We start from the raw sequence: 7787 nt of genomic DNA, 5'->3' as shown, positions 1-7787 counted from the left end.
ATAAAAATTTCTAATACATTAAAAATCCAAGAAAGGGTCCGATAAGAGGTACTAGACTTTCATTTCCATAAAAAAATAACTAAAAGAATTTGAATAGGATGTTGCAACTTCCGCATCAGGGCAAGAGCGAGACATGCAGACACGTGGCGTACATCTAACCAAGACATGGCAGACAGACAGGTGGAATGATTGTACTGTGGTACGGACAAGCGAGACTCCCATCAGTCTACATCACGAGTGGTCATGTTACTGCCCCCCGGGCCCCGACAGTGACGTGAATATGTTTTGACCTTTTTGTCTTTGTTTCTCCGTTTTTCGCTCTCTGTCGTAGAACGTGAATTAGTTCCCTACCGTTGACTTAGGTGGAGCCCACTTCTTGATGCGGGGCCAACTGAGGCAAAATGATATAAAGTTTCCACGTGGACGAATCAGACGATTTAATTTGTAGAAATCTACAAAGAGGAATGCTAGTGACACTGATATGTTATATAGATGCTATATTTTTTTTTTTTTTGAAAAAAAATATATGATTTATAATTAATAAATTAAAATTTTAAATAAATTTTATATTTATTTATTTTTTAAATACAACACTTACATATTTTATAATTTTTAATATTATTTCTTTTTTATAGATACATATGATATATACAATTTTAAATTATCATATGAAATAAATATACAAAAACATTATATACTGTATTTCTCGTAGTATTTGATTATCAATTTAAAATTTTATATATTTGAATCTCTCCAACTTGAATATTTAAGTAAAGAAATGATTTTCTGAATGGAGGGGGATGGATAAGGGCTTAAATCATACTTTCATTGCTTTGATCCCTAAACTGAAAGAACCTAAATATGTCAGTGATTTTCGCCCCATTAGTCTTTGCAATGTAATGTATAAGATCATTGCAAAGACTCTAGCCAATAGATTAAATATGATTATTGGTGATGTAATCTCAAGAAATCAGAGTGCTTTTGTCCCTCAGAGATTGATCACTGATAATATAATCACTGCTTATGAGGTATTACATTCTATGCAAACAAGGCCGAAGGGTAGGGTGGGAAGTATGGCTATTAAATTGGACATTTCAAAAGCTTATGATAAAGTAGAATGGTCTTTCCTGAAAGAAGTAATGAAAAAGTTGGGGTTTTCTGAAAAATGGGTGTCTTTAATCATGGAGTGTGTGTCAACTGTGACATATGCAGTCTTGACAAATGGTAGCCCAGGTGAGGTTTTGAAGCCAACGAGGGGATTGAGACAGGGGGATCCACTTTCCCCCTTTCTATTCCTGTTATGTGCAGAAGGATTGAGTGCTATGCTTCAATCAGCTGAGGAACAAAGAGAGTTAAAAGGGGTAATGGTGGCAAGAGGTGGTACAAGAGTAACTCATCTGCTATTTGCAGATGATTGTATCATCTTTGGTAAAGCAAGCTGGGGTGAGTGGAGGAAGATAATGAGCATATTGGAGATATATGAAAAAGTCTCGGGACAAAGTTTAAATAAGCAGAAAACCACTATGTTCTTTAGTTCTAATGCAAAGAAAGATGTGAAGGAGGGTGTGTTAAAGGAGTTGGGGGCCAGATTGATTACAAGCTGTGAAAAGTACCTGGGATTACCAATTACTGTTGGCAGGTCTAAGTACAATTCATTCAGAAGCATAAAGGACAGGGTATGGCAAAGGGTGACCAACTGGAAGCATAAGTTCCTATTCCCTGCTGGTAAAGAAGTCTTCCTAAAAGCTGTCATTCAGGCAATTCCAAATTACCATATGAATGTTTTTAGACTCCCGAGAAAACTTTGTAAGGAAATAGCTGCAATAATGGCCAAGTTCTGGTGGGGTTTTAAGGAAAATGAAAGGAAGATCTAGTGGAAGAGTTGGGCTAAAATGGGGTTGTCAAAAACTGAAGGGGGGTTGGAGTTTCGTGAACTTGAAAGTTTTAACACTGCTCTACTTGCAAAACAGTGTTGGAGAATCTTTACTAATCCTCAATCCTTGTCAGCTATGGTTTTAAAAGACAAGTATTTCAGGCACTCAGATTTCCTGCATGCAACTTTGGGTCATAGACCTTCTCTGATTTGGAAAAGCCTATGGAGCTCTTTGGAGTTACTGAAGCAAGGTCTGGTCTGGAGGGTACGTACTGGTCAGAATGTTAAGGTGTGGGGTGACAGATGGATTCCAAAACTAGTGACACATTGTATACAATCTCCTGTTGCTGTCTTGAGTAGTGATGCAAAGGTTAAGGAGTTAATAGATGGTAGAAGAGGGGTATGGAAGGAAGAGCTTGTAAAGGAGGTGTTCACTGAAGATGAAGCCAAGATAGTATCTACCTATAAGTAAATCTGGTTTGCCTGACAAACAGATTTGGGGCTACACAAAAGATGGTTTATTTAGTGTTAAAAGTGCTTATCATATGGAGATGGGTAGGAAAAGAAGGGAGAAAGGGGAAAAATTAGAGGGGTGTTGGTTTGATTGGAGGAAGTTGTGGAATCTGAATGTGCCAGGGGTTGTCAAAGTCTTCCTTTGGAAAGCCTTAAATGACTGCCTGCCAACCAGAAACAATTTGAAGAGAAGGAAAGTGATTGAAAATGCATACTGTCCTATTTGTGGAACTGAAGAGGAGACGGTTACTCATGCCTTATGGAGCTGTAGGGGGTCTATGGATGTTTGGGCTGAACAGAAGAGCCCTCTTCAGAAATGACCAAGTAATGAGGTTCACTTCTATGAATTATGGAACAGGTTATTGAGCTTGGTTGCAAAGGTGGATCTCGAGCTGGTTGCAGTGGTGATGAGAGGGGTGTGGTTTAGAAGAAATGCTTTTATCTTTGAGAAGAAATTCACAGGTCCGGGCACTGTAATTGAACAAGCTGCAGTTTCTCTTGAGAATTTCCAGATGGCACAAACTGTAAGAAAGGAGGTAAGGGTGAGACCTGAAGGGGGAAGAAAGGGTTGTAGATGGAAGGCTCCGGTTGGAGATTTCATTAAAGTGAACTAGGATGCTGGAATGAGTGTTAAAGATGGGAGAGTGGGGACTGGGGTTGTGATCAGGGATGGAAAGGGAGAAGTGTTGGTATCCCTATGCTGTTCGAAAGAGGGTTGCTGCAGTCCAGTTGTAGCTGAGCTCCTTGCTTTATGGAGGGCTATGAAGTTTTGTGCAGAACTTAATTTTGAGAGTGTGATTTTTGAAGGGGATGCTTTAACTGTTGTAAAGGCTGTTAATAGTGAGAGGGAGAGCTGGGAATGGTATGGGCAGCTGGTTGAAGACATGAAAGGAGTGCTAAAAAACAGACAAAGGTGGTCAGTGCAGCATGTGTTCAGGGAAGGTAATCAAGTTGCACATCATCTAGTTAAAGTTTCTTTTTCTTTCATAGAAGAACAAATCTGGATGGAATGTTGTCCGCCAGAAGTTCAAAAGATAGTTATACAAGAGACTTTGTATACAGTTAATTCATAAGTAATATAAAGGAGGTTTCTTTAAAAAAAAAAACAAAAAAAAGTAAAGAAACGATTAATTATCTTATAAGTGTTAAAAATACATTATAAATAATAAAATATCTTGAATGTACTCTTAGTTTTTTATAAATATATTTTATAAAAATATATTTATAAATCTAATAAATATGAAGTGTTATAATTTGATGTATTATATTAAATTATATCAATTTATAATTTTTTTTGTATATATCAATATTTTTATTTTAATAAAATATTTAAAACATGAACAAGAATTATGAAAGTTGTTTGACCACCTAAGGGCTGTGACTATGAGTCTATGATCCAGGAGTATCGCCTAAAGACTAGTAAAAGTTGTAGAACTAAAAAAGAGGTTGCTGGGCACTTTAGACCGCAAAATAATTGATGTTTATCGTGGTAGCCATGGCCCATGAAGCCAAGTTCCAACTAATTTTGAAGGCGTTTAAGAGCTTTTTTATTAGATTATGTAAATATAAATTTAATAAGAAATTTAGTTAATATAATTTAAAAATACTTTATATTAGATTATTTAATTTTAAAATTTTTGACTTTTTAGTTATAGTAAAATTAAGATTTACAATTAAATTTGATTGTTACTATTTCACGAATGAATAAAACATAATATCTTTATACATTCTCTCTCTTCCCTTTATTATTCCTCCTCATTCTCATTATTTCTCCATATTATTTAATAAAAAATAATAATATATTTTCATATATGCTCTTAATTTATAAAAATAATAATAATAGAATATAATTTTTTTAAAAAAATTAAATTTATAATATTTTATTTATATTTTGACTAATAAATGAATAATCCAATGTGGCAATAAGTTTTGAATGAAATAGCCAAATGTAAAATCATGTCATATTATGCAAATTGAATATTTGCATTTGGATAATCCAATAAGAATGCTCCAAGTGGATTGTTAACCCATTGATGCTCTTGTTTTATTTTAAAAGATAAATAATACTTATAGTTGTGAGTGTGCGAGCGTCATGTAATTATTTAAAAATAAATAAATACGAGACTCACATAAAAATAATTAATTTTTTAATAGTAGATCATACTCTTTTTTAAAATAATTGCACGTCACTTACTCACTCCATAACTATATATAGCATTACTTATTTTTTAAATATCATATATTACCTGTCCATTTAATTTATATTTTATTTCGTTGAGTTAACCTTCAATCTTCTTTTGAGAAATAAAATAAAAGAATGATATGCAATACCAATCAACACAAAATAAAATAGGGAGTGCAACATATAATATAATATAAAAGAAAAGGTGACCCTAATTTTGCTTGGAGATTACATTTGTTTGTTTTTACAATACTTTTCAAAACATTTCATTTTATCTAATATAATCATTATAATTTTTTTAAATTTTTACATAAAATAAAATAAATAAGTCAATTTTTTCAAATATCAAAATAAAAATAATGTTAAAAAATATTATAATAATATTCTATTTAATTTTTATTTTAATTCATCTTATCTCGTCTATGAAAACAATTCAGAGAACTATTTTATAGTAATGATCTATTCATACTTCAAGAGTGAATTGTGTTAACAATTGTTGAACCCAAGGTTTCAAGTTTCATGTGATTATAAATCTACACATGGATTTTGATGATAACAAATGAATTCAAAGAATAAAAGAGTTTCAAGGTCAAGTTGTTCACACAATAGAATCAAGCACATCAAAGAATCAAGCATGAGCAAGAAGGAAATAAGTTCACATTAAAATCATAGAGTAATGTTGTAAATCTCTTAAAATTCGAAATTAGGATTAATGCTCAAAATTAATATTTTATCATAACGCATTAAAATACATTTTCTACATGTGCATGAATATTTTTGAAAATTAAATTTGAAAATTTTGAAAGATGATTGATTGTCATCTTTTGCATGTGCATGCCTTGATTAAAGGGTTGAACTTTGAAAATATTAAAGATGATTGATTGTCATCTTTCACATGTGCATGTTTTATTTGAATATTTTCAAAAGTGATTGATGCTTTTTTAGACTTATACAAAAGGTAGATGATTTTGTTTGAAATTTTTGAAAAGTAAAGTGCGCCCATTTTGTCATATACAAAAAGTAAAAGATTAGGTTTGAATTTTTTGAAAAGGAAAGTGTGCTCCTTTTGTCATATGCAAAAAGTAAAAGATTATGTTTGAATTTTTTGAAAAAGGAAAGTGTGCTCTTTTTTTCATATGCCAAAAGTAAAAGATTAGGTTTGATTTTTTTTAAAAAAGTGAATGATGTTGTCTTTGACAATTGAAAAAGAATAATTTTTTATTTGAATTTTTTGAAAAAGTGAATGATGTTGTCTTTGACATGTGAATCTTTTTAAATTTGAATATGAAGTCTCATATGCCTATAAATAGATCATTTGAGAGTTTCACATTCACAACACCAAGAGCATACAACATTCATTCAAAACTTTCATTATCTCTTCTCTAAGCATTGAGCATTAATCCTTGTTCATTTTGAGAGATATAGTTTGGGCTGTATTGTTCTTATTTCACTCATTGAGGAGTGTTTTCTAATAACCTACCCACTATCAGCTTTTGTATCAGAAAAATGGTGTGTATAACCCTTGTGTGTGTAGAAAGTATTCTACACGGGGAATAGTTGAATCACCACGTGTAAGGTGATTGCAAGTGTAGAGGGTGTTCTACACGGATCCTTTGTAGCGGTGTTGTTCAAAGGTGTAATAGGTTTCTATCTCCACCTGAAGGAGGTTGAATAGTGAATTTGGGAATCCTCAAGGGGTAGCTTGAGGTGAGGACGTAGGCAGTGGGGCCGAACCTCGTTAACATACTGAATTTGCTTCTCTTTTACCCTTACTCTTTATATTTATTGTTATTTCATATTTTGTTTATATTTTATATTATATATTTGATTTATAATTGTTATTTTTTTAATACAACTCAATTCACCCTCCCTCTGGTGTTAGTCATCTGGACAACAATTGGTATCAGAGCTAAGAGCTCTATTATAAGATTAACTATCTTTTGAGTTAAGATCTTATGGCTAACATTGCAGCTTCATTTGGTGAAGGTCAATCTAGCAGTCGGCCTCCACTCTTTTATGGAGATAATTACTCATTCTGGAAAGTTAGAATGAGAATATTTCTTCAAGCTCAAGGTAGAAAAATCTGGAAATGTATTGTAAATGGACCTTATATTCCAACAAAAGTGGTTGATGGAGTAAAGGTCAAAAAGGAAGAAGAGGAGTTTGATCGTGAAGACGATAGACTTTGTACTTTAAATTTAACTGCTATAAATTTATTATATAATGCTCTTAATGGAAATGAGTTTAATAGAATAATGAATTGCGCTACGGAAAAGGAAATTTGGGATAACTTGGAAGTAACTTATGAAGGAATTTCGCAAGTTAAGGAATCAAAAATTTATATTCTTACTCATGAATATAAAATGTTTAAGATGAATAATGATGAATCTATTTCTAGTATGCACACTCGTTTTACTAACATCATAAACAGCTTGATAGCTCTTGGCAAAGTTTATTCCAAGGTGAAGATAGTAAGAAAAATTCTCAACTCTTTACCAAAACGTTGGAAATCAAAAGTTACAGCGATTCTTGAAGCTAGAGACCTCAAGAAACTCGAAGTCAATGAACTCATCGGGTCACTTATCACCCATGAGTACACATTGAAAAGAGGAGAAGAAGAAGGAAAGCCAAAGAAGAGTTTAGCACTTAAAGCTGTTCCTCATGAAAGTGAAAGTGATGAAGATGAGGAAAATGTCGATAAAGATGAAGAAGTTGCGATGATAACAAGAAGAATTTAGAGGTTCTTGAAGAAAAATAGAACTCCTTCGAGAAAATCTTTCAAAAAGTTTTCTAAGAAAGATTTAGGTAAAAATGACACTTTAATTTATTATAAATGCAATAAATCTGGTCATATCAAGCCAGATTGTCCTCTGCTAAAGAAAGATCGAAACAAGGGCAAGAAAGTAATGAAAACTATATGCGATGATGATTCAAGTAGCTCAGATAGTGAAGCAAGCAATGAAGAATCATCAAATCTTTGTCTTATGGCTAAAGATGATATTGATGTAACAAATCTTGATAATATTGAAAATCCTTCATATGAAGAATTGCAAAATGTTTTAGAAGAGGTTTATGAGGAATTTGAAAAATTGGGTATCAAGTATACTGCTTTGAAAAAGAAAAATTCTTCTTTAACAAACGAAATTGAAATTTTAAGAAAAGAAAGTATCATTTTGAAAGATGAAAATCTTGAATTGAATAAGAAGAAAACCGATTTAG

This window comes from Carya illinoinensis, chromosome 8, assembly GCF_018687715.1.
Source record: "Carya illinoinensis cultivar Pawnee chromosome 8, C.illinoinensisPawnee_v1, whole genome shotgun sequence".
In the NCBI taxonomy this organism is placed as follows: Eukaryota; Viridiplantae; Streptophyta; class Magnoliopsida; order Fagales; family Juglandaceae; genus Carya; species Carya illinoinensis.
Note: the sequence above shows the minus strand (reverse complement) of the source record.